The sequence below is a fragment of the Nothobranchius furzeri genome, chromosome 16, assembly GCF_043380555.1.
Source record: "Nothobranchius furzeri strain GRZ-AD chromosome 16, NfurGRZ-RIMD1, whole genome shotgun sequence".
Classification (NCBI taxonomy): domain Eukaryota; kingdom Metazoa; phylum Chordata; class Actinopteri; order Cyprinodontiformes; family Nothobranchiidae; genus Nothobranchius; species Nothobranchius furzeri.
Window position 1 is genome coordinate 57,294,940 of NC_091756.1, and position 27,630 is coordinate 57,322,569.

At 41.5% G+C, this 27,630-nt stretch overlaps 1 long non-coding RNA gene across 1 annotated transcript in view; it reads right to left on the minus strand.

Moving 5' to 3' along the window:
- Positions 1–820: 820 nt before the first annotated feature.
- The window catches only part of LOC139063571 (uncharacterized), a 114,898-nt gene continuing 88,088 nt past the window's right edge, over positions 821–27,630 (minus strand). The window contains exon 4 of the long non-coding RNA XR_011516944.1: positions 821–2,841. This is a non-coding gene — a long non-coding RNA (uncharacterized lncRNA). The remainder of the gene's footprint in view (positions 2,842–27,630) is intronic.

Here is a 27,630-nt window from a genome sequence, read left to right on the forward strand (position 1 = left end):
TATATATATATATATATATATATATACTGTATATGTATACGTATATATATATATATGTACTGTGTATATATACATGTATGTATATATATATATATATATATATATATATATATATATATATATATATATATATATATGTACTGTGTATATATACATGTATGTATATATATATATATATATATATATATATATATATATATGTACTGTGTATATATACATGTATATACGTATATATATATATATATATATATACATGTATATACGTATATATATATATATATATATATATATATACATGTATATATATATAGATATATATATATATGTATATACATGTATATACGTATATATATATATATACATGTATATATATATATATATATATATATATATATATATATATATATATATATATATATATATATATAAACAAAGTGGTGACAATGAACCAACTGAACACTGTGGTGGTGGACAAAAAAAGAGGACAGATGTTGATGTGGCAATACCAAACGATACAGCATTAGGAAAAAGGAATACAAGAAACTGGAGAAGTACCGGGGCCTCAAAGAAGAACATGAGGAAGCCTGGAGAGTGAAGACATCAATGGTGCCTGTGGTCATTGGGGCACTTGGGGCAGTAACCCTGGAGGAGTGGCCAAAGCAGATCCCAGGAGAAACAGGCATCTCAGTCCAGAAAAGTACCGTTGAACAGCTGAGGTACTGCAGAACCCGCAGGCTTCTGGTAGAGGACCCGAGCTTGGAAGGATGTTATATATGTTGAATGATCCTTTTTAGCATTTTACAGTTTTCTGCTTGCTGTTTCATCTGATTTCAAGGATCTTAAACCTAAATGACACCCTAGAAGCTTCAGCTAGCCTTCGAGCTGTGAGTGGCTGCTGCCAAAAGAACTGCCATGTTGTCTGTGAAGGTTCTCAGTCATCCAGGTCATTGTAGTCTAAGGAGCTTTGATAGAAATGCGTCTGGACTTCTTCCTTAGACAACTGCCATGTTAATGTCCCCTATATGCATTGAAGGTACTCAAAATGCATTTGGGCAGTCCATCAATCCTTGTGCACATTGTTTTTCTTTCTTTAGCTGCCCTACATGATGCTATTGTGAATCTCTTATAATCATTTTCCTTCACCAAGTTTTTTTTAAAGCCTTGTTCACTGCAAAACCATGTAATACTTGTTCTATTTCAAATTTGATCAGTCATTCCCAGTTGAATGCTTTAAACTGTCTTCAGCCCCTGTCACTTGCATTAGCTATAGTGTTACGCCCCCTCTCTGCAGGTCTAGGATGATGAGGGGACTAACGCAAGAAAATAGGTGTAAAGGTGTGTGTGTGTGGATAAAGGACAAGGAGGTTAGAGTAAAAACAAAAGGATTTATTAACATAAGGTGTCCATGGGTAAACAGTATAAATAAGACTTACTAATAATTAACTAAAACATAAGCAGTCTCACTGCTTATGAAAAAGGCTTTCTGCCAAAATGCAAAATATCCCCGGCTAAAACCACCACGAAGGTTTAACCCTTAACAAGGCGTGTGAGAACACGCTCAGAAGGTACCCAGGCTAATCCTGGATCCTTAGTAGAAAACCTTAACACAATTAATGAGCGAGGGAGAATCAGGCTACTCCTGGATCTCTAGCAACAAACCTTGAACCCAAACGGTAACGGTGTAAACCTTAAACCCGATTGGTAACGGTGGCCAAAAGTGTCTGTGAGCTAAGGGAGAATCACCGGCTAATCCAGGATCCCCCCGACGTCTGCTGCGTTTCTCCTTTTAAGCCTGTTGGCCGCTTGATAGCTGATGGAGATCAGCTGCTGTCTTCTGCCGGCGTGCCTCTCTCCAAGGTCCTGAAAGGGCGCTGGGGCGCTGGAGAGTGTGAGCTGGCCGCTCCTGGCGCTGTCCCTGGTGCTGGATCCCGTGCAGCGGGGACAAAAGGCTCAGGCTTGGATGAGAGGACGGACCGAGGGGACGAGGGTCGTCACATGTAGAAAGGAAACAGACAAGAAACCGATCAGGTCAGGACAAAAATGAACTGTTTCTTTGCACAATAATATACCTCTACAAGCACTTTGAAGCAGTAATAAACCACCCCTCCCCTGCCGTCACTTAAAGGGATACTTCGCAATTTTTTCCTATTTTTTAATCATTTTCTTCAGCCAGTATGTTCTAAAATTACCCTTTACAGGGTTAATGAAAGACCACCCAGCCCCCATTGGCCCCTGTGGCCAGAATATTCCACTTGCAACTTTAGACTGGCGGGCCGCTCTGTTGGTACTTGAAAAAAAAATGAGCTGACATACCTGGCGCTGCAGTCTGGTTCCAGGAGGTTTCCTGTATGTTTTAGATGATGAACACAGCTGACTGGTTTAATTTAGTGATGAATCACTCCATTTAACTCAACACAGAATCTAATTGTTTTGATTGTTAGCATTAATGGCATAACCCTAATTGTTTTGACCCAACCACGTCAGTGAATATACTCAAACTGCTTAAATAAATATTTATAATTATAATAAAATGTTGATTTGCTAAAATGGTCTTTTTATGTTGTGATTTAAAAGCCAAATGTGTAATAATGTTAAAATTCCTATAAACAGTGATGACCAACTGACAAATCAAATAAGGTAAAACACTGAGAAACAACAACATCATGTCTGTAAAGGTGCATCAGTGCCCAAACCATTGCTGGAATGCATACCTGCGGTCTGCTGATGGTGTTTGTAGTTTTCTCAGATGTTCTGTTGGGGGAGAGAACCTTCCAAGACTGCCAGTTGTGACAGAGGCACTGGTACAACAAACATATGGCGCCTTTTCATCTTAGCAGCATTCTTGAAAAAAAAAATTTAATTAATTAATAAACTCCAGCTCATACAAAGAGGAATGACTGATTTTGCACAAATTTAAACGCATGCACACACATGCACATTCTAAATGAGCCATTGGTTCATTTATCGGTGGTGCATTATTTATCAGTAGCAGTGTTGCTGCTCCTCTAGGTATTCACATCAGGGAAAACATTAACAAGGAACAAGGCAAGACTGGAAAAATGAATATTCCTCAAGATTAGTGTGCATATTGCAGCTCCTACTGGAATAATCATCCTAGTTGTAACAGCACACTGAACTAAACTGAGATACGCCGGTATCTTCATATTTCATATCACCACAATCTGCTGATAAAGTATAATTCTCCGAAACCTGATTTAATCCGTGGAGTGCAGCTAATAAGAAAATATCCTTCTGAGCACGTCATGTTTTCTTAGTAAATAACACTATAAAAAACAAATAACTGTAGTGAAATAGACTCAAGGCAAAGAAAGAACAATATTTACTATGTGACATTCACTTCTTAGTGCTGTATCATGTTATGAAGGTCAAACTGTGAAGAAAGACAGTGCATTTTTGTGAAATGTCAAACTCCTTTGATGCATTACGATAAACATGTGATAATCACAACACACCCCCAGTAAAAACGTACTGGGTTAAAATACATAAAGCATGCTACAGTACAAGAATGCCTTCTGTGGGCATGACCACATTGTTGCTGTTGCTGGTGTAGGGTTTTTCTCTTGGCTGTGACTTTGCTGCAGTTTACCTGTGTACAGGTAAGTTAAAGAGAACATCCATGAACTCACAATGGCCCCACAGATAAACTCCATAGTGAGGTCTTGCTTTTATCAGCTTCGCCGCCTGACTCGCCTCAGACAAATCCTGAAACGGAGGCATTTGGAGTCAGTCATCCATGCCTTCATTACCTCTCGCCTTGACTACGCAAATGCCCTCCTCGTTGGTGTGCCGGTCTCTGCCCTGAATCGGCTGCAGGTCATCCAGAACGCTGCTGCCAGGTTCTTGATGAATACTGTACACACCGACGTAGCCATATTACCCCTGTCCTGGAACATCTTCACTGGTTCCCTGTCATTTTCAGAGTACAGCTTAAGTTATTAACTTTTGTATTTAAAGCACTCAACGACCTGGCACCTCCCTATCTCTCTGACCTGCTCACTCCATATGTACCCACGCGCACCTTGAGGTCGGCTGACCTTTTGCAGCTGTGTGCGGCGCGGATGCGATACAAATCGCGGGGTGAACGAGCATGTGTGCATGCTGCCCCAAAGCTGTGGAACTCGTTGCCCATTGGAGTTCGGCAACCCGCAATGATGCCCTCCATTGGCTCGCAGACGTAAACATAAAACCAGTGTTGTGCCCATCAAAATAAATGTTTATTTTTCAATAAAATATAGCTTTTAAAGGAAACACTGTACCTTCATTTTGCGACCTCTAAACACGCCATGTAGCCTTTTATAAAATTGCTCCATATTGCACCTTTAAATACACTTTGCATATAGTGAATGCACTTATTTAATTGTTTTTGGAAAAGCGTAAGCACTTTATTTATTGCTATTACAACTTCTATTGTTTAATCTTTGACATCTAAATTTTGTTATTGGCAAAAGGTTTAGCATGAATTCTTGTTTAAAGGAAAAATTGACAGATGCAACGAGACTGCACTCTTTTCTCATAATGGAATGATGCCTGCATTTTCTGCGTTGCTCTAGAAAAGACTGATAAGAAGACATTTATTTTTTTCCAAAAGACTGTACCACCTTGGTCTTCCTGGTTAGGGGGAAGCGGAGCAGGTGCCTGTTCCAGCTGTCAAAGTTGACAAGAAGAGTACTTTACAGTATACATGAGGAAGAAATGGAGAAAATGATCATTATATTTTTGCATTATTCAAAACCATTGTACTTACACATGATGTTGTTGCAAAACTGCATTTCTAAGCCTTTGTCTCATTTTGTAAATCCCTGTGAGAATTGGCTTAGCTGAAAATATTATAGTTAAGTTACAATAAAGCTGAGCAATCTAAAAATAACATGCATCATTTAATAAAGAAATGAATTGTTGGTTTATTTTGTACTTCCTGTTTCAGCAGCACATTGCATGTGCTTCAATGGCTGCACCACCTGCAGATAAAGTGCATGCCTCTTTGTGAAGCCAGCTATGGGCATTTAACAGCACATTTGCTAATTCTGCTCTATTGTTTGTAGATGGCACTGTGCGGATGACAAGCTTATCCAATAGGAACAATGCAGCCTGTTCATAGACTAAAAGTGTCTGATCCTTAAAGCAGAAATGATTGGCCAGTGTGCATTTAATTCTGACACTCATTGTTCTATACATAGACAAATGCACTCCCCTGCCAATTCCCTCATTTAAAACCTACAATAATCTCCTAGACAGTTAAAAAATGTCAATGAAACCGTATTAAAAAATTTGGCAAAAATGCAGAACGAACTGTATTCTGCTGCTGTGTCTTCAAGTGAATCCATGAAAACCTGATTAGTGATCCCTTAAAGTATCACATCAGTGGGCTTAGCAGAACCAAGAGTGGTTTAAATCCCATTCAACTACAAACAAATGTAAACCAGTCTGTATTCGTGAAGGGATGCTATTTTCAAATACCATACCCACACCAGCTGGTACAAGGTCACAGGAGATGGTGCTCCCTCATAGCCACCTGTAACCAAGCTGAGTGTCCAACCTGCACCCTGCTTTCTTTGGGGTAGCAGTAGCTCAGGAGGTTGAGTGGATTGTCCAGTAATCGGAAGGTTGCAGGTGATATCCCAGCTCTGGACGGAGAATTCTGCTGTTGTGTCCTTGGGCAAGACCCCTAACCAACCCTGCCTGCTGGTGGTGGTTGGACGGACCGATGGCACCTGTGCCTGCAAAGCCTCACCTGTGTCCCAGGGCAGCTGTGACTACAATGTAAGCTCATCACCACCAGTGTGTGAATAGATGATTGATACACTGTAGTGTAAAGCGCTTTGGAGTCCTCTGACTATGAAAGGTGTTATACGAGTGGGGCCATTTATCATTTGACAGTGTTTTCTAGTTGTGTCATCAAGGAGGCAACTAGCTCTTCCAAGGTTAAGTCAGTTCCATCTGAAACGAGGAAAATTCTGGAGAAAATTACTTTGATCACTGCAAAAATACCACTCATTGTCCTGAAAATTGACATCAAGCTTTTGAACTAATAGCCCATTTTAATAAGAGAATCTAAATGAAAAAATGAACATTTAACTAAAAGGAGAAAAGAATAGAGAAGCATTCGTAAGTTAAATGAAGCAGGTATGACTCAGTCTGTGCTCTCTGGCGTGTATGTGGTAAATGTTCGTCAGTTATAGAAATAATAACCCTCAGAATATCATTGTCTCACTGGTATTCTAAAAGCTCTCAGGTCATGGCAGACCTTCCCTGTAGTGCACACATGGGCTTTACAGGACCCGTTCTACTGTGCTGTGGTTTATTGTCCACCTGGTCCAAACTGTTCTTTCCTTCAGGAGTTTAGTGACTTTCTATCCTCCACTGTGAAGCTGTCCAGACTGGTGATTGTTGGTGACTTTAACATCCACGTTGATGATCTCTCAGACCACTTTGCCATGAATTTCTCCAGCCTCATGGACTTCTTCAGCTTTACCCAGCATGTTTCTAGGCGCACACACACCAGGGGACACACTCTGGACCTTGTTTTTACCCTGAGTCTAAATGCTGACAGTGTTTGTCCTGAGGGCGTTTATATTTCAGATCACCATTGCATTTTCTTTAACTTGTCAGTTTCTGTATCCCCACCTCCTGCTCGGCGTATGGTTAGTTCTCGTTTTCTTCATGAGAACGCAGCTAGCAATTTTTCTGCTGCTTTTGATCCACCCTGTTCTTCTGATAATGACCCAGATTCCTTAACTTCTCAGTTTAACGAGCACTGCCTCTCCATTCTAGACAACATCTGTCCTGTCAGAACCAGATCAGTTCCTGCAGAGAACCCTACTCCCTGGTTTAATGACAGCCTTCGCAGCCTGAAGCACCAATGCAGAAAAATTGAGCGCTTGTGGAAGAAAACGCATCTCCACGTCCATCTGCTGCACCTAAAGGATCTTCTGACATCCTTTAACTCTGCAGTCAGAGACGTGAGGGTTTCCTATTTCTCCAACCTGGTGTCCCAGAGCAAAGAGAACCCCAAGGTCTTGTTTAACACTATCAGCAGCATTGTCTCTCCTGCCTCTCCCACAGCCTCCATCCACTCTGTTGCAGACTGTGAGAACTTTCTGTCTTTCTTTGTGGACAAAGTCAATAAGGTTAGATCTAGCATCTCTCCTTCAGCCTTATCGCTGCATCTCCCGACTCCAACCAGGCCCATCATCCTAGATAGCTTTGCTCCTGTTTCCTTGCCTGAGTTAACCAAACTAGTTAACTCTATGAAGACCTCTGCATGCCCCCTCTTACCCTCATCTTTGTTTAAAAGTGCTTTTCAGTCCATCGGTCCCAGTGTGCTCTCTATTATTTATGCATCTCTGATTTCTGGTCAGGTCCCTGCTTACTTTAAGAACGCTGTAATCCACCCGCTTCTTAAAAAACCGAGTCTTGACCCCTCTCTCCATAGCAGCTTCAGGCCCATCTCTAAACTTCCGTTCATCTCCAAGATCTTGGAAAAGGTTGTGGCTAAACAACTCACAGCCGCTCTTGAACATAACATCTATGATAGCTTCCAGTCAGGTTTTTGTAGAGCTCATTCTACTGACACAGCTCTTCTTAGGGTCTCTAATGACCTTCTGACTCACAGTGATGCAGGGGGCTGTTCTGTTCTGGTCCTGCTGGACCTGACTGCAGCCTTTGACACTGTTGACCATCACCTGCTACTGGAGAGGCTGAGAGACTGGGTCGGCCTATAAGGAACTGCTCTGGAGTGGTTCTCCTCTTATCTCTCTGAGCGCTCCTTTTCTGTGGTCGTCACCAGGTTTAGGTCCTCCACCACCTCTCTTACCCATGGAGTCCCACAAGGTTCTGTGCTGGGGCCTCTGCTCTTCCTCCTCTATCTGCTTTCTCCAGCACATCCTGAGCTCCTTCAAAGGAATCCCCTACCATCTTTACGCAGATGACATCCAACTGTACATCTCCTTTAAACCCCATGAGATGTCTAAGCAGCTGTTACACACCTACTTAGATTCTATCCAAACCTGGATGGCTGGGAGCTTTCTACAGCTGAATGACGATAAGACTGAGATCCTCATCTGTGCCCCTGACAAGCTTGTTCCCAAAGTCAGAGACTCTCTTGGTCCACTTTCCTCTCACACCAAACCCTCTGTCAGGAATCTTGGCATGACCTTTGACCCAGCTCTCACCCTGGATTCTCATGTCAGTTCTCTTGTTTGCTCTTCCTTCTTCCATCTCAGGAACATTGCTAAGCTGAGTCCCATTCTGTCCCGCTCTGAACTTGAGACAGTTCTCCACACCTTCATCTCCTCACGCTTAGACTACTGTAACTCTCTTTTCACGTGTCTGAGCAGAACCTCCCTGAACCGTCTACAGGTGGTTCAGAATGCCTGTTCTCGGCTTCTGACCAAGTCCTCCAAACACACCCACATCACCCCGCTTCTCCTCCAGCTTCACTGGCTGCCAGTCAACTTCAGGGTTCATTTCAAGATCCTGGTTCTGGTCTGTAGGGCCTTACATGGACAAGTACCATCTTACATTGGTGATCTTCTCAGTCCCTACACCCCAAGCAGGTCCCTGAGGTCCAGTGATCAAAGCCTACTGGTTGTGCAGCACCAGGCTAAAGACCAAAGGTGACAGATCATTTGCTGCTGTGGCCCCCAGACTCTGGACCTCTCTCCCCCTGAGCCTGAGATCACTGGACTCCTTTAAAAAGCAGCTGAAAACTCACCTGTTCAGGCTTTGGTGTGACCTTCATCACCCTCTCATTATTCTGCTCTCCCTACCTATTCCACCTTCCTCAGGATCCACTGATTTCCCTCTTTCCTATTCACTCTCTCCCTTTCTTTACATTTTTTTATCACAATTGTCAATTTTTTTGCTCATTTTAAATAAATTGTAATCATTTTCTAAATTCTTTTTTATATTTTTACATTTTTTGTTTTTGTGAAGCGCCTCGTAATTTTTATATTGAGAGGCGCTATAGAAAAGATCTTTTCCTCTTCTTCTTTCTTCTACAGCTTGCAGATCACATCCGGATTGTAAACTGCCTCCATCCTATTCTTATGAGATTCATGGAATATCAGCCAGAAACTACTTCAGTTGTGAAACTGACATTTTTTATGCATTATCTTGTAAAACTGAGAATTGTAGTGTTTAGATCACTACAACTCTAAAGACAATAAAACATTTCTTTAAATTAATATATTTATGTCTTTTGTTCGACAGACGCTTTGGCCCAGTGCATCTCACATTTTAACCCAACATGCTACAAGCATCTAAAAAAGACTTAATGTTCTAAAATAAATGCATTTATATTTATTTATCTGCCAGTCAGTGGCAAAGCAGCCAGTGTGTCTCTAAGCTTGTATGGAAAGTTGGAAGCAAGGTAGTCCAACGTTTCTCATCGAACGCATGAAATTCACTATTGAACCCAGAATTTCACCAAAAATATCACTGAGTGTGGTGCTAAATAGTTTTCAAAACTGAATTAGGTGCATTTATTTGTTCGGCAGAATGTAGTATTGTTTAGGCCAACACCCCCCTCACACACAAACACGGAAGCATGCACTTGCGCACGCACGCACGCACACACACACACACACACACACACACACACACACACACACACACACTTATGTGACAAGTCAGTGCAGAGGCAATAGGACTGTACACATGTTTATAATGTGTGGACATGAGACGGTATGATCCAAAGACCTGTTTGGTGGGAATCCAGACTGGTGGGGGCTTTGTTCCAAAGTGATTACATTCACCCAGTGGAGGATAGCCTGCTCATGAGCATCCATCACAGCAATCTGCAGTAGAAATTCAACCATTAGATGTTTTGGCTATGGTAAAAGTTTTATTTTACCAAGCTTTGCAGTCATGGCCATTTCTTCCGATGTGCAACCTATGGTGTTGCATAGGTCCCCCAAGCCACTAGGGGCCACCAAAGCTGCAGCGGTTGTGTCGATGGCGACACAAAATGCTTTTCATACTTTACCGAAACTCTTCGACAGTTTGCGCAATCAACAGATTCTGAAAGCTGAGATGATGTACTTTCCAGTGGCATACAATACATTACGGTAATGTTACGCAAGTCCCTGGCCGAGAACCAGGAAATAAACATTCTGCCATGTTCCGTGCTCATAGGGGAGCGGAGGAATTGTTCTGGATGCGTATTTTCAACTTCTACCTCTTCTGCTGGTGTAAATAATAATAATTTTCAGTAAATTTCCTACTGTATGTTTTTCTTTAGTAATTTTAGATTATATTTAGTCATATTTGACATTGCTTTGTGGTTTTCTGTACTTGTTCGGTCACCCGTAGTTTTGTCTTTTTTCAGCTGCGTTTTTCACGGAGGCTTTTTTTATTATTATTATATGCATTAGATTTGTTTTGTAAATAAACCAGAAATCAGGAAACCTAGAAAGAGGAAACTTCCCTCAAAAAGTTGTTGATGAGAAGCAAGACGAGCCCACATTATTTTTCCATTCCAAATGCAATAAGTATCTCTGCACTAAATATTTTCCACTAAACCCATTCCAGTTTCTATTGTCTAGTATTTCTGCTAATACTATTAATATACTATTATATACTATTACTGCTACTTCCAGGAAAACAAAAGGTCCATGTACATCTGTGGTTGAGGATTCAGGTGTGGATGAAGATGGTTTTCCATCACAGCTGCAGTGAGTTTATCTACAGTTCAAATATATTTCTAGCTTTAGTTCTGTATTTCTTTTAACAGTTTTCACTTTCTAGTATTTACCACTTGAGTATGTTTTATAAAATTTGATGTATTCAAAATTTTAGAGATTCTTCTGATGAAGAGCCATCCACCATCACCAGCAATAGGCAATGTCAGAGACAGGATGCAGCTGGAGATGCTCCACATCTTCTGGACAACAAAGTCAGACCCAGGTACCATCGACCCACGACACCCAGATTTATCCCCAGAAGAAAGCCTGGCTATCAGCTGCCTCTCACCTCCAGCTCCACAAACAAATCAGCAACAAGTAGTAGAAGGAGGCCATGAAACATCAACAATTTCAGGAGCAGCAGTATGCACAGGATGAAAACCCTCCAGTGACCTCCGCTCAAGGTCACATCCCTGTCCCCTGGACCAGTGAAGAAAAGGACAAAGCACAGAGGGCAAGTCAGGGGTGAAACAGGTACACTCTGTGCAAAAAACCAAAAACAAAACAAAAAAACACTCCCTGGATGTGCAAAGAGTGCAAGAAATAGTTTAGTCCACAGCAGGACAAGAACTGCTCTGCAGAATTCCACAACAGCTAAAAACACCTGAATACTGACAATATCTACGGAAACTCAGACACTGAAAGTTGTACATATACATCAAGACAAGGTTATAATACATGTTATGCTTGATTTCTGCTATTTCAGATTTTTGTTTGTGTACATTTACATTTTCTATTCAGGAATTTCTGAAGAAAAATCAAATGCTTTTTTTAAATTACAGTTAGAACTGTTTTGGTTTAAAATCCCAATTATAAACTGCATGCAGCTTTAAATGTTGATAGCCCAATACAACCAGAGTTATACTTAAAATCATTAAATCTCAGACCATCAGACAGATTGTGATCTTGACCACTGTCTTGATACAGGAAGCTGATCAATATTTGTCGTACTTGTTCACATGCACTAGCCCCTTTACTATGGTACGTGTGATGTGAACACCCCTCCCAGGGTGGAGGTCTGCACTCTAACTGCTTTCTAGTTTTTATTAGTTATATTTCTTGAGTGAGTGTTTAATTTTAATACTGTACCATGTTTTGCTTGCAATTTGTGACAATTCATAGTGTTTGTAGATCATCAACTGCAGTTTGTCCAAATAGGGGGGCCCAGAACATTATCTTGCATAGGGCCCCCACAATGCTAGCAACGGCCCTGTTTGCAGTGCACTGTACATCAATCACGAAATCATTTTTGCCCTATGCATGCACAACAGATATATAGGTAGTATAGGATGTATGGGAGAGTAGTTTCATCGTATCTGCTTTTGTTCTTTTTATCAGAATGAACAGATGAGAAACACTTCAGAAGCGTTCCAGTCCAAAATAAAAAGATGTGTACATCCAGGAATGAAGTAGCCCAGACTAACTTTAGCAGTTAGCTGTTCACTGGTAGAGATTTTGTTTGCTGCACTTTTTATGTCACACTATGAGGGCAAACAAACCTGGGTAGGAGAACCATCCACACATGAGGATGTCTGTTCAGAAGACGTTGGTTCTTGTAGGATTACCTTTACACGAAGAAACATTCGTACACATCAACCTCAAACAAAGATCATTATAAAAAACAGGATCAAAAAAACACTTTTTTTTATACATTCTTATTGTTTTAAATAGAGTGCAATATGCATAGTATATCAGACGTTTATTTCTAAACAGTCAACATTTTTTCTTATAGCAGCTACCAGAAAACATTTAAAACTCACAATGATGTTCATGTCTGTGTGTAAACACCTGCATCCAGCAGATGCATTATAGTTATTTATTTTTATCAGAGCTTTTTTAGTTGTTTTGTTTTACATGGCCCTCAAGCTAAATATGGATCTATTGTCAGCGAACATCAAATTGTCTAAAGTTTAATTCACATTTACAGATAATCTAATTTTTTCCGGCTCTTGCATCTGTGTGGGGTACCGCCAGTCTGTTTGTCCTTGACTGACTTTTCTTTGCTGCTTTTGTTGCATCTAACTTCAATATTCTTCACCTGGGGCTAAACCACTTTTAGGCATATTAATGTTTGACCCTGAAACTTCAGAGAGAGTCAAAGTAAACAGGCTTGGACGCCTGACTGTTTCGTCTTCTTGCTGATTCTCAATACCGGCGGTAGCAAATCGGGGTAGGGCACAACTTACACACTGAAACATTTGGGAGATGAAGGCTAATTTACTGAGCCAAAACATATTTCTTTAATTTGGCTCAAAAAGATCTACAGCATGCTTCAGTTCTTTTCATAAAATCAGTTTGCCAGCCCTTAAGTTTTGCAGATCTACACTTACACTGTTTTCAGGATCTACACCAGAGTCCTGCTGGCGTCTGCTACACCAGTCTACACCTCTCCAGACACGTCACCAGACCTTCAGGGAAATCTGATTTCTCTAATTCCAACACATTCTCACACCCAAGGCGTCAAAATATGACGCGTGTGACCAAGCCTCAATATATGACGATTCGGGACGCCCCAGCGCGTCAGGAGACGACGATCAGGGACAAACTGATGATGCAGCGTCCCAGAGGGTCGGTATCCGACGCCGGTGGTGAGATGGACTTTAGAACTACTTGTGAACAACTTAACCCTCCCTTCACCACAATCCTAACCTTAAGGTCACAGTTTATGGACCCCACGGTCAGGATTGGGGTGAGGGGAAGGTTAAATAGTCAAATAATGTTCGTGTGACCGCCCGCGTCAAACAATGACGTCAGCGGAGCCACGTGACCCAGCGTGTCTCCTGATGCGCTGGGGCGTCCTGAATCGTCATATATTGACGCTTGGTCACAAGCGTCATATTTTGACGCCTTGGGTGTGAGAATGTGTTGCTAATGCCCCCACTGCCCTGATCATTTCAAATTGGGTTCAATCTACCCATGAAATCTTGTGTTATCCCATTAGCATTCTAGTCTTATTTAAGGATAAATTATCTGCATTTTCATTGTGTCTGAGGACTCTGAAGTGTTTTACAACACAGTGAATCGTTTACCAATGCCTACACTAGTCTGTTTGGCTGGTTTGCTAATGGGCCATTCCCATCTGTACCGGGTCGGCCCGGGCCAGGTAGCGTAGGTTGTTTACATATCTGGGTGGCCTGGTATTTTTCCGGGCCAACCAAGGCTCATTCTCAGCCCTCTTCTCGAGGGGGTCTGCTTCAGGCCGACCAGGGCCAACACACCCACTGCTGACAGCAAATTCACACCTTCCATTAGAGCAAGCCTCTGATTGGTGGGTAGAATCAGCCCACATGGGCTTAAGACAAGGATGTGTGGAATCAACCGGGCCAGGCTGGGGCCGACTGGGGCTACCCGGCCCGGGCCGACCCAGTACAGATGGGAATGGCCCATTACTTAACTATACTTGGCCTCCTGGTCAGTCAGTCACCTGACACTCTGGCCTGTCTACTGGCCTGTTCACTGCTGCAGCCTGTGATGGGGGATCTCCAAGCAGGAGAAGCCAGCACAATGCATACCCACTGGCCCTAGAGCACAGTGGCTGTTCTGGGATTCTCCAGAACTCAGATGGCCAGTCCACCTCTGGACCAGGCTGGATTTTTTTCTGCTTGGCGTCAGGGATGTTTAACATGCTTAGTAACTACAATGGTAGTTTAACAAAACTCTAATGGTCAGACCTTTTCCTGTTTAGCTGTGACTAAAGAGGCTTTGGTGTCCTGAGAAGGGTGGCTGCTATCTGCATACCAGTAATGATTGTGAAAGTAGGTTGAATGCTTCTTACTGTATTTTTGGTCCGCTTCTATCCCAGCCTGAATGACTTCTACTTTTTCAGCAGGCTTTGGGGACTCCGTATCTTTTAGCGGTTTCCTTCTGGTTCCCTTTTCATTCACTTCGCTATCACTTATTCTATCACTCTCTCAATTTCGCTCTTGTCTACACCAGGGGTGGGAAATTATTTTTTCCATGGGGCCACATGAGAAATAGAAAATATTGTGGAGGGCCGCAGGCCAAAAGGCTGAAGTCAATTATGCATAATATTAATGGTATTTCTTTATAAAAAGCAGTAAATACCATTGTTTCTTCAAGCTGGTAAGAGTAGACTATATGTTATAAATGAGCAAAAAGGAAAAAGTGAGGTTGGCTTACAAAAATGTGATTTATTCAAATTTCCCAAGGCAATGGTAAACAAAGTGTGCACATTTGGTTTTTGTTAAACATTTGTGACTTATATTAGTTAACAGTTTCAGTCACATTCACTCCAAAACACATTCTGAGTTTCAAATATTGTTGGAAAGAGGTTCTTAGCATTCTACAGACACACAGTATTGTCTGTAAAATAAAATCACTGAACTGTGATCTTGAGAAAGAGGTTTAAAAAAAGTGTCCCAGTTCACTGCTAGTTGCCTACATTTGTGGTCCAAACACCTTATTTTGTGTTTTTAAGCAATTTTTTTCTTATTCAGTGAGAGAAATCTAGTCTCTGCTGGGCTTCAACGAGTGCATCAAAGTCAGGTTGAATGTCTGAGGTGGAGAAGCGAAGCACAGCTGACAAATGATCATCAGTGAGAGAGGATCTATACCTGGATTTTGTAAACTTCATCATTGAAAATGTTTGTTCACAAATGTAGGTAGAGCCGAAGAGAACCAACATCTTCTGAGCATGTCTCTTCAGGTTTGGAAAATCCTCCTTAAGAGAAGAGTAGAAATCCAGCAGAGATCCTGAATCTCTGCTTTCGAGTCCCAAACCCTCTTCAGCACTTTCCCCAGGCTGAGCCAGCTGACAGCTGTGTGGAGTCCTCCACAAGAGCGACAAACTGTCTGTGATTCATCGCCCGCGCCCTGATGAAGTTTATTATTTTAGTAACAACATCAGTAACACGGTTGATTTTTAGCACTGACTTGCACAACACATGTTGGTGTATAATTCAATGCAAAAACACCTATTTTTGATCTGCATCGATTTCTGTCACTTTATCTTGCATGCGTTTCAAAAGTCGACATTTTTCCCTGTAAAGCCGGACGTACACTGTGCGACTTTTTCACTCGCAGCACTCAGCTTCAGCTCAAACTGTACGACTTCCTTGCAGAGCAGATCTCACGAGTCATGTGCTCACACTGTACGACCCAGTTCTCGCATGCGACCTGACTGCTCACACTGTACGTCTGGTAGCAACACGTCGGCCCTAAAAATGTGCTAAAAATAGCAGTTTTTACTCAACACGTTAAGCCGGGCGTACACTGTGCGACTTTTTCACTTTTTTGAGCCGATTTTCCAGTCGTGCGAGAAGCCACGACATCGGGGCGAGTTTTGCGCCGAGCGGTCGTGTAGTGTACAGGGGGTTACGAGAGGCGATTAACACCACGTGACCAGCCGCCGATCAGCAGTCGTGAGGTCGCAGGGACTTCTGGTGTGTTTAATATTTCGCTCGTCCCTCGTGAGGGTATCGCACTGTTGAAGCGGCGCTGCGAGCAGCTGCGAGCAGCTACGATCCAAAAAGTATCAGAACCGCTCACGGCGCATGCGCGCGCGATCCTGCATCAACGCCGGCCGGTCGCTCGCTATTTCCCTAATAACACACGCTGTGCGTTTTTGTTTCTACACGTTTTTTTACTCACAAAGATTGTCAAGAAAGCGTGTTTGTCGTGTTCATGTCAAATTAAACTGATCACAAAACACAGATTTACTTTCTTTATTTCGTTTCCTCATCCACCCCCCATAAATCCCTGTGTGTCCTCCTGCAGCACTCCCGAAGGACAACAGGCAAGACAAAAAAGTCTGACGTGTTGAGTAAAAACTGCTATTTTTAGCACATTTTTAGGGCCGACGTGTTGCTACCAGACGTACAGTGTGAGCAGTCAGGTCGCATGCGAGAACTGGGTCGTGCAGTGTGAGCCCATGACTCGTGAGATCTGCTCTGCGAGGAAGTCGTACAGTTTGAGCTGAAGCTGAATGCTGCGAGTGAAAAAGTCGCACAGTGTACGCCCGGCTTTAGACTTTTGTGTCTTGTCTTGCCTGTTGTCCTTCGGGAGCGCTGCAGGAGGACACACAGGGATTTATGGGGGTTGGATGAGGAAAACGAAATAAAGAAAGTGAATCTGTGTTTTGTGATCAGTTTAATTTGACACGAACACGAAAAACACGCTTTCTTGACAATCTTTGTGAGTAAAAAAAACGTGTAGAAACAAAAACGAACAGCGTGTGTTATTAGGGAAATAGGAGCGACAAGCGTTGATGCAGGATTGCGCGCGCATGCGCCGTGAGTGGTTCTGATACTTTTTGGGTCGCAGCTGCTCGCAGCGCCGCTTCAACAGTGCGATACCCTCACGAGGGACGAGCGAAATATTAAACACACCAGAGTGCGACCTCACGACTGCTGATCGGCGGCTGGTCACGTGGTGTTAATCGCCTCTCGTAACCCCCTGTACACTACACGACCGCTCGGCGCAAAACTCGCCCCGATGTCGTGGATTCTCGCACGACTGGAAAATCGGCTCAAAAAAGTGAAAAAGTCGCACAGTGTACGCCCGGCTGTGACAGTCTCTCCCATTTCAATCCCAGAGTGTCCATGCACGCATTTACCTCTGTAGAAACATCACTCCCTGTCGTTGTCCCTCTCATCGACCGCATTGCTGCCCGCTCCTCTGTGAGCTTGAAGTCCGTTATCCCCCGGACAAATACGAGCAGCTGGGCTGTGTCCCGGACATCACAGCTCCCGTCTAATGAGAAAAAGTCAAAACTTGCCACTTCACGTTGCAGCTGAAGCTCCAGGTTCCCCGCAATGTCCTCGATCCTCCTGGTCACGGTTCGCTGTTTTTAGCTATTTTGTGGGATATCACAAAGCTGGTCCTGGTTGCTGCATCCCTGGATGTGTGAAGCTTAGTAAAAAAGCCTTGCTGCTTTTGCAACTTTGCTAGCAAAGCTTCGGATGTCCGTGCCCTCTCAGCATCAGACAAGTTCTTGTATTTTTCCGAGTGTTTCTTGTCGTAATGCCGACTCAAATTGTAGTCCTTAAACACGGCAATCTCCTCCCCGCAAACCAAACACACGGTTTTACCTCCGACTTCAGTAAAAAAAAATACTTAGCAGTCCAATTTTTGTTGAAAATCCTGCATTCGGCATCTTTCTTTTTTTTTTTTTTTTTTTGCATGAGCGGACATTTCTCAGGCTACAATCACCATGTCAACCGCGGGCACTTGTTGCTATACGTATTGCGTCATTGTGCACGTAAAATACAACTTCAAAATAAAAGCAATGCAGCCTTAGCCCATGCATGAGGTAAAATGAGAAAATACATTTATTTTGTAATTTCCAATTAACCTTACGCGGGCCGGTCAAAGTCAACCAAAGGGCCGGATGTGGCCCGCGGGCCGTAAAATGCCCAGGTCTGGTCTACACTATCTTTTAAAAAGTAGATTGTCTACCTCCTGACATTACATTCCCTTTCTGCAAAACAGTGTATCTTTCTACTTTTTGCTCTTCATCTATGTCTTCCCTTAATACTTCCACCCTCCCACTCAGACTTCACCTCCTCACTCCCTTCCAGCCAGCAAGGCTATGACCTCCACAACTTTTCCATATCACAAGGAGTTTGTCATGTCAGGGCAGCCCAGAGTTAGAGCTCTGTCCCTTGGGTGTAGTGTTGACAACGAGCAGGCTGAGGCTGGTGACCACTTGAATACTAAGTATGGGATACATGGATGGCAGGATGTTGGAGCCAAGGTTGCCAATATTTTAGAAACTCTGCAACCACTGAAGTAATATAATTGCTGTATATCAGTTGAGATCTGAGATCCAGGGTGAGCATAGTCATTTGAAGGGTGATTACAGATATTACTCAACATTTACTGAGTTAAGTAACGAATGACAATGTCAACCAGTAAAATGAAATTACTGAAAGGACACAATGCAATGACTACAAACATTGTCTAAATTCAAATAAGTGAATTAAGGCCCAACATGCTTTAAAGTAAATTATTTCACCCACCTTCTTTTTTAGAGTTGTAAACTATTATACTTTGTTCCGATATATGGCAGAGATGATAAATAGTTATAGCTATTTTGATCTTGGTCTTGAAAGCATTACTATGCATAATCTACTGTGCTATTGCAAGGTCTGTCAGCACTTAACCTATGTGCTGTGAATGAAGTTTAAATCCCATCTCATTATAAATTTCAGCTCATTATCTGTACCCCTGATTGTTGTAAATTGTGTTTATTCAGTTTGATTAAGTGTGTTTGCTATTTTCTGTATAGTATGTGTAATCATTTTTATTTTTATTTGTCCAGTGCTGTATAAAATATTTTATAAACAGACTAGGTTGACAATGTGGCAATTAAATACTTTGAATTATTTCAGTTTAAACATATTTGTCATATCTAAAACCATTGCTCCATGGTAAGGTATTGTTTGGTGGATCGGAGAAAGGGAATTTAAAAGTTATGGAACTGTGCTACACTATACTACTGTGGAAGAGTCTTTCCTCATAAAGTAAAAGAATAAATACACAAAAGCAGAATGTGCGTGGCAGTAAACTGCTAAGCACATATACAGTCAGTTGCCTTTTTTATAGTTTTCACACCTGGGAACAGGTAAATCTGGCTTTAAAAGCAGTGCAGAGAAGCAAAGGGACATTCAGATTCAAGACAGAGAGCCACATCCTCTCCTTCACTCTTGGTCCATTTGCTGCTTTGCCTGTATTTCTCATTAGACCAAGTAATAGTATTAATTGGGGCACAAATGCTAATCATTACCGTTTACTGAGGGGTTGATTCAGGTGTGTCAAATTCAAATTTGAGTCGAAGTCGCAGGCCAAACTCGAAATGCTTTTTTATATTTTTACATTTTTTATAGTTTTTGTTTTTGTGAAGTGCCTCGTGATTTTTATCTTGAGAGGCGTTATAGAAATGATATCTTCTTCTTCTTCTTCTTCTTCTTCTTCTTCTTCTTCTTCTTCTTCTTCTTCTTCTTCTTCTTCTTCTTCTTCTTCTTCTTCTTCTTCTTCTTCTTCTTCTTCTTCTTCTTCAATATTTATTGAAACATTTGACGACAGATACGTAAATCTCCAGATAAGTGGTTTGGAACCTTTTCATTGGCAACAACCGTATTTTTGCATAAACACTGAATCTGGAACAGCCTAATAACACACAAGCAAGTACATCTTAAATATCAGTGGTATTCATTACTATCTCTCAATTTTTTATCTTTAAATTCCTTCCTTAAAATGTGTATATATAATTCATTTTTGAATTTCTAATCTGAGTTTGACTGTTTTATCATTTTTGTTGTTTATTCTTATATCTTCAATGATCGTCATTGCAGGTGTGACATCAAACCTTCCCCACTGAGGGGCAATAAAGGGATTTTTCTATTCTTCTAGCTGTTACCTTTCCAGTGCTGCAGCCACAGGGTCATACTTTGACTTGAGTGTGCCGCTAAACTGGAGTTCAGTCTGCTCCGTCTGGAGGCTGGTTGGTGCACTATCCACGTCAACCATGAACAGATTTCTGAGCAGTTGGAATATCTAATCCTGGGGCCTCATGTATCAAAACTTTCTTAGAAAAATTCCTAAATTCCTTCCTATGAACGAAATTTTGAATGTTTGTACATACAATCCAAATCCTGATTTATGAAACATGCAATGGCCCCACGTATGCACGTTTCTCCTTAATCGTCTGATGATAAATCCCACCTGTGCGTACCCAGGTGCTCGTGTCAGTCCTCAGTCATTTACATGCAGAAACGCCCTCAGTTAGCCATATTTGGTCCTGCTACGTCCTCAGTACATGAAGGGATTTCCTGCCTTCTACCCAGAACTTGTGAGATCGAGACACTCTCTGCCAAAGTGCAAAATAATAAAGTTGCAAAGGAGAAATATACTTGGTGATGGCTGGAGTGTCTCAATAGCCCTGTTTCCATTATCGGAACTTTGGAGTAAATTTATAGGAACTTCCTGACATGCGCGTGTCTCCACTTCACCGGGCTGTCCGAAAGGCCGTTATTAGGAACTTTCTGAGTACCTGAATAGGGGTAGGTACTCGGAATGACTCTGTGGAGTAGCTGAGCAGAACCTCTGGTTACCTCATGCTCATTGGTTATAACGCATTAGGAAATGACATCAGCAGATGTTGGCCAAAACAAGCATCAGTCAAATTAGTAGAGTTGCTGGTGAAGCAGATGGGAAGCAAAAGAAAATAAGCACCGATCGTGCTTAAAATGAAACTCCTGACACCAGAAAACACTGCGGAATTCCGCCACAGCTGTTACTAAACTCCCGACTCCAGAAAGCACGGGAAAATTCTTCCACAGACTTAATTACCGGGACTTTTTTGTCTCACAGAAGCCCTTCTCCTGGTCATTGAACACCACATCTTACATCGCACATCTGCTCTCGTCCTCTGAATTGATTAAACTATGATTTAATTAGACATAATAAATTTAATATTAGTAATGCTACTGTGAACACTTTTTGATGCTGATCAGTGACGTCACTCACTACCAAAGCAGGGCTGAATTTGGATGGTGACACAACAGCTGAGAGGAATGGGACATCCTATCTCCTGGTCAGTTTCCCCATCCCAGGAATTACCCTGACATTTCAGCATGGAAACAAAGCTATTGAAGCTAACTGGAACTGATGTATTAAACACTGAATAGAAGATCCCGGCACACTGGTTGACCTAAGTTGGGTGAGGGAGTATTTTACCACTCAGGGACTTAGATCCACCCAATAGCATTGGGGGAGCTCATCATACACAACTGACGGGAGTTGAAAATGGCAGCTGAAGACCGTTTCCACATTCTGCATACTTGTGAAACTCAGCCTGACTGACAAAAACAAGTATTATGCATTGCTCAGTGAACCTCTGCTTTAGGTTTACATCCAGGATCAGCAGTGTCTATCTAGTGTCTTCAGGATGTAAATTCTTCTCTGAACGCACCAATCATTGTGACGTTTGAGCAGCAGTTCCTTCTCATTCTCCTGCTGGACCTCTCTGGTACTTGCTCAACCGTGTGGTTATTTGTACCTTTTACTATTTTTAGCAACAGCTAATATAAACTCTTTTCCCCTGGTTCTTTTATTTCATCAGTTATTCATGTTTGTAAACCTAAACTTTATATTTTGAACACCCAGCATCACTAGCTAAAGAAGAATTTCGTTGTAGGGAAGCACATTTCTTTACTGTGCATATGACAATCACAGCTTAGAATAACTGTTTGTGTATTAGAGACAAAGAAAGTTCTATTCTTTTCTATTTAAGTCTTCAATGATGCTCTCATCTTCAAGAATGTGTTTACTTTTGTAGAGGCTGACCTAAACTCTTACGAATTCAGTAATCCAAGTGAATCTTTTAAAAAAGGTAAACCAGGCACACGAATCAATGAGAGACATCTTTGCAGGCTTACACTTCTCAGCCCTGTTGTATTTTTAGAGCAGGAGGAAGTGATAGGAATGGAACTCTTTCAAACCAGCCAAACAGAGAATTGTTATATTGACTCAAGGATTAAGAGACGGATCTGTCCGATAACCCCATGCAACATTTATCAGCTCACCAGCAGCAGCAAAGAGAAGAAAGCAGTGAGAGAGGGCGACAAGAGGCTCTGTCTGCTGCTTCACAAAACATGTAGTTGATGTTTTCAAGCCTCTGTTATTGTTGTGAACCTTTACTGACCAGCCCAAATGGTAAAAACAAACAAAAAAAAAACAAAGTGAGATTTCTGAAAATGCAGTTTTCTACTTACAATGCAGAGTTGTGGGTTGATGGGCGATAGAAATGTTGAAAACTCTGAATAGAACTTGAACATGTATTTTGTTACTTTTGTGTATTTATTGACTTGTTAGAAAAGGAGATATAGTGTACTGCTGCATTATATCTGATAGAAATCAAGTGCTGTAGCCATGGCCTCATACAGTGCGTTTACATGCAGCCAGTAACCCTTTTAAAACCCGAATATTCACAATAACCCGGTTCCGTAGGTCCATGTAAACACCGCCAAAAACCCGGATATGCTCATAACCGGGTTTTTAAAAACCCGGTTACTACACCTGGGGTAACCCTTTTCTAACCCGAATGTTTGGTCGTGTAAACGCATATCGGGATATCCCCATCAAAGCGTGTGTTCTGCGCATGCTCTGTTCGCAAGGAATCTTGGTCTTTTGAGTAGCGAGACGTCTTGTACGCGCCAGAACACCAGAAGTAAACAACAAGTTGGGAGCAACGTGGCGAGTCGCGGCACAGCACCACACTTTTGGAGTGACGAAGAAATGAAGCGCAAACAAACGCGGTCGCTATCTCTTCCGAACTGGGAAACATGTTGTTGTTTTCACGGATACCGGAACAAGAAGAACCGGAAATGAGGCATATTGCGTCTGGACGTAGTCCACACGTCCTGACGCTACCCCAACGTCCGCATTTAAATCGGGTTATGCAAGTTAGGGGTAACTCTTTCTATTTATGCTTGTAAACGGGTTATTCTGATCAACTCAAAAACCCGAATACCGACCTTAACCCGATCATAACCCGGATACTGGCTGCATGTAAACGTAGTCATAGATGTGTAGGTTCTAAAGATTGTTTTGTAGGAGATGGACCAATATGTCTTTATTTTCATGACTATTTTAACCATCAAAGGCATCAAAACTATGAATGACATTATGCAATTCTTGGAGGCATGTTTATCAAACATGTCACAACCCAGCTCATTAGGCTGTGACAATAGTGAGACATGCCGTTTCCAATTGACCAAAAGTGAAGCGGATTATATTTAAAATGTATAATGAATTAAACTTAACATGAACCAAGACAAAACCTACACTAAGCTAAAGAACAAACTAAGCTAAAACACAACAAGGAAATCAGAACAGCCTTAAATAGGACTGCCTCTACACGGTCTCTGACGTCGGCTGATAGGATGCTCTTGGATGTCCCAAAAACAAGGCGCAAGCTCAGAGGTGACGGGGCCTTCTCTGTAACGGCCCCTGGGCTCTTGAGCATTAGGTCGACCTCTTCACTGTCTGGTTTTGAATGTCTTTTGAAAGTTCATTTTTATGATTTGGTTTTTAACTCAGCATGTGTCTTTTTAAGGTTAGTTGTTAAGCTTTAGTTTTTATGCATTTTAACCCTTTGAAGCATAACGGTCACTACAGTGGACAGGTACTCAAAATTGTTATTTATTTGATTTTGCTATTAAGCACAGCTGTTGAAGACTTTATTGCATTTGAGCTCCTCCGTTTGGACTTCAGTAAGCCAAGCCAACATATTTCATGTTCAGAATGCACGCTGCCCACTGAGGTGGACATGTAATAAATTATTTGGAAATTATAAAATTTTACAAAAATATTTGTTGAAATTTGTTTCATTCACACCTAAAGATGAATGAAAAAAATTGTTTAAAAAAATCATGGTTGAAGATTTCATAATTCATGCATCAAAGGGTTAATGTTAGTTGTTAAGCTTTAGTTTTTATGCATTTTTAAGTTGTGTATTGTTTCTAATTTCTGTGAAGCACTTGGGTCAGTTTTGTACTGTTGTAAGATGCTATGAAGCTGCCGTGCCTGTCATGACTGAGCCAGGACAGCCAGTGAGCAGGAGGGGTAGCCAAGCTTTTAAAGCCTGGGATGATTGGACCCAAGTGTTCCCAATCTGCAGCCAACAGACCACACCCACTGCCTGTAGAGTGCCAAGCACACGTTAACACGAGCAAACACAAGCAAGTCACAACAATAAATGACAGCAGTTGTCACAAATAGTATTTATAGGCAGACACATGATATGTCTATCTTAAATGTAAAAAAGTGATGTTTTAAGGTAGAGTGAAACCTTGGTGCTATATTCCCTATATTCTCTTATTTCTTTTACGTTTTGTCTCTTAGTGAAGGCTGTTTAAAGAATGTAGATCAATAACTGCATTGTTCAACCTACAGTGATTAGAACTATCTATTCAGTGCACACCTCACATCATCTGTTACTGAATTTGTTTGTCGACTCCGAGCTGTTTGATGTGTGAGTTTGTTTGATTGCATTTGAATTATGGAGCAATTAATTTCTTTGTAATAACAAACAAGCCAGCCAGGGTAGTAGTAAAATGGATCAAGTGTTGGCCTCTCCTAGTGAGGAGCTGGTATAATTAAAATTATTGGCTAAATGTTTTGTACATCCTTGTGTTCAACATGAAAAAAACAACATCCTTTCACTTGTCTCCATCAGGTATATTGAAATTATTTTTACTGCCAATCAGTCTGTGTAAACAATGATCAGCACGAATATGTGGGAACAGTTTTAAATACAAATAGATGTTGAAGCTCATTAATTCACAATGAAATGTATTGTTTGTACGGACTGTAAAACTGCATAAGGAAAAGCTTTCCTGGATTAATTTTCATTACGAAAGAATTATCCAGATGGTACAGAGGCATCGTATCGCTCTGCAGCTTCAAATGACTGAATGACTGTGCTTGTTAGGAGACTTGGTGGATACGGCAAACACTAATGAACTCAAATGTTGTCAGCACCAGAGTCTGAATATGCATCATGTTGGCTGTTCACGTAAAAACATCTGTGGACTCTTCCAGAAGAAAAGCTGTCAGATCCTTAACAGGTATGCTCTAGTGCAGGGGTGTCAAACTCATTTTAGCTCAGGGGCCACATGGAGGGAAATCTAGTCCCAAGTGGGCCGGACCGGTAAATAAAAAAAAAAAAAAAACTTCTGGTTGTTTTCTTTGTTTTAATACAATCAATATGAAACAAGGCTGGAGCCTGAGGACAGTGTAGTACAAGTACAACACCTGAAGTGTACTTGAAAATTTGAAAAAAATAAAAAATAAAAAAAATTCCTTAGTGATTCAAAGAGCTTACAGATCACATGGCAAGATCAGTTCCATGCAGCATTTAAAGTATATTGGACTCATTTTACTTTACATCTTTTAGCTTTCACCAGCACATCAACATCAGAAGTCACATCCTGAGTGGCGGCCAACTTCAGGATGTGATTCAAGTTCTTGTGTGAGTCTTGAGCGCAGCTTTGTTTAATTTATACTCATTACAGAGAAAACTTGCTCACAAAGATACGTTTATTTTCACTCTACATTGTAAAGTATGAAAATAAAGTTTACAAAACCATCTCGCGGGCCGGATTTAACCCGCTTGCGGGCCGGATCCGGCCCGCGGGCCGCATATTTGACACCCCTGCTCTAAAGGCTTTAACCCTCTCAGGGTCTAAATAAGTTCTGATAAAAGGACGAACAACTAAGTCCTTCAGGGGTACTTCTGAGTTTAAAACTGCTCATGAAATACGTACGTGGAGTAACCAGGTAGGTAGGTTTTAACCTTGCAAATCTGCAACGCCTGCCTCCAGAGGGTTAAGTGTACTTTTCACATTCTCTCATTACATGGGCATCGTATCAGGTGAGAAAAGGGACATATTTTATTTCAGCTAGATAAAAACAAAGCTTTTAATACATTATTAAAAAAGATTTTCTGTTTCAGTGTACAGATGATTGTCTCAAAGGACTATTCTGTATTTTGCTTGACCTGATTTCACCTGAATCAGGACCTTTTTGTCATGATCTTCTCCCGGACTTATACTGTTTGTATCCTGACAACTTTATATTCCTGCAAGATGATAAAACATCTCATACAAAACATACCAACACTTCTAGTAGTACAATAGTAAGTAAGTAAGTAAGTAAGTAAAACTTTATTTATAGAGCGCCTTTCACAGATATAAATCACAAAGCGCTGTACAACATGATAAAGATCAGGGCAAATACCTCTAACCAATACAAAGATCAGAAAAAGCAATAGCAGTGATAAACGTAGAAAATAAAATCATGAGTATAAACAAAGTGAAGGTGTGAACCCGAACAAAGCCATCTTTTTGAAACATTTAGGGAGGGAACGCCTGGATGAAAAGGTGAGTTTTTAGGCGATTTTTAAAGACCTCTACAGTGTTTATAAAGTAGTAGTAGTAAAGTGGTAAAGTAGTAAAGTAGTAGTAAATTTAGTAGTAAAGTAATTTCTGCAGTTATGAAAAAGGGAAGAGTGACACCATAAAGGGCAGCAGTAGCTCAGGTGGTAGAGCGGGTTGCCTCATGATCGGAGGGTCATGGGTTCGATTCCAGTTCCCGCCAGGGGTATCCTGCTGTTGTGTCCTTGGGCAAGACACTTCACCCAACTTGCCTGTGTTAGTGGTGGTCAGAGGGGCCGACGGCGCCAAATGGCAGCCTCGCCTCTGTCAGACCTCCCCAGGGCGGCTGTGGCTACAAGTAGCTTACCATCACTAGCAGTGTGTGAATGTGAGAGTGTGTGAAAGCGTCTTTGGGTGTCTAGAAAAGCGCTCTATAAGTTCAATGCATTATTATAAAGTACAAACTGTGATCAAATAAACTAGAGTAAGTCCAGGGTCAAATTATCACTTTTTTCTCAAGTAAAAATAGTTCAGTGCTCGATACAAAAAATATTCATCCACTTTAAACATCTTCTTAACATTCATTTAGTCTATTTTGTCAACTTGACTTGTTTGGTTCTTTTTAAAACACAGAAAAGAGGGTTGTTCTTTACCTTGTTTTGCTAACGCTTCAGCTAATCACCATAGCCATCATCACGGATGTGATGATGTTGATGGCGTCACTTCCTTCTCCGTTTATCTGTGGGCAGCAGAAGACAATGTTGCCCTCTGTGTCCCGCGCCCTCCTCATCGATGACACAGTCCCACGCGTGATCAGTGTAGACTCCATCATCCCTGTTCATGGTTCCATGTCCAAATTACAATAGAGGACAACGACTAATCTCACGCGACGTTACATCCCTATTCACAAAAACACCAACTCACAAAAACCATCGATATAGCAGTTAGAATCAGGCAGGGCAAAACTTTACACAAACAACAAACCTCATAGCAGACGGCATAGTACAGCTAATAAAACTCGTAGCAAA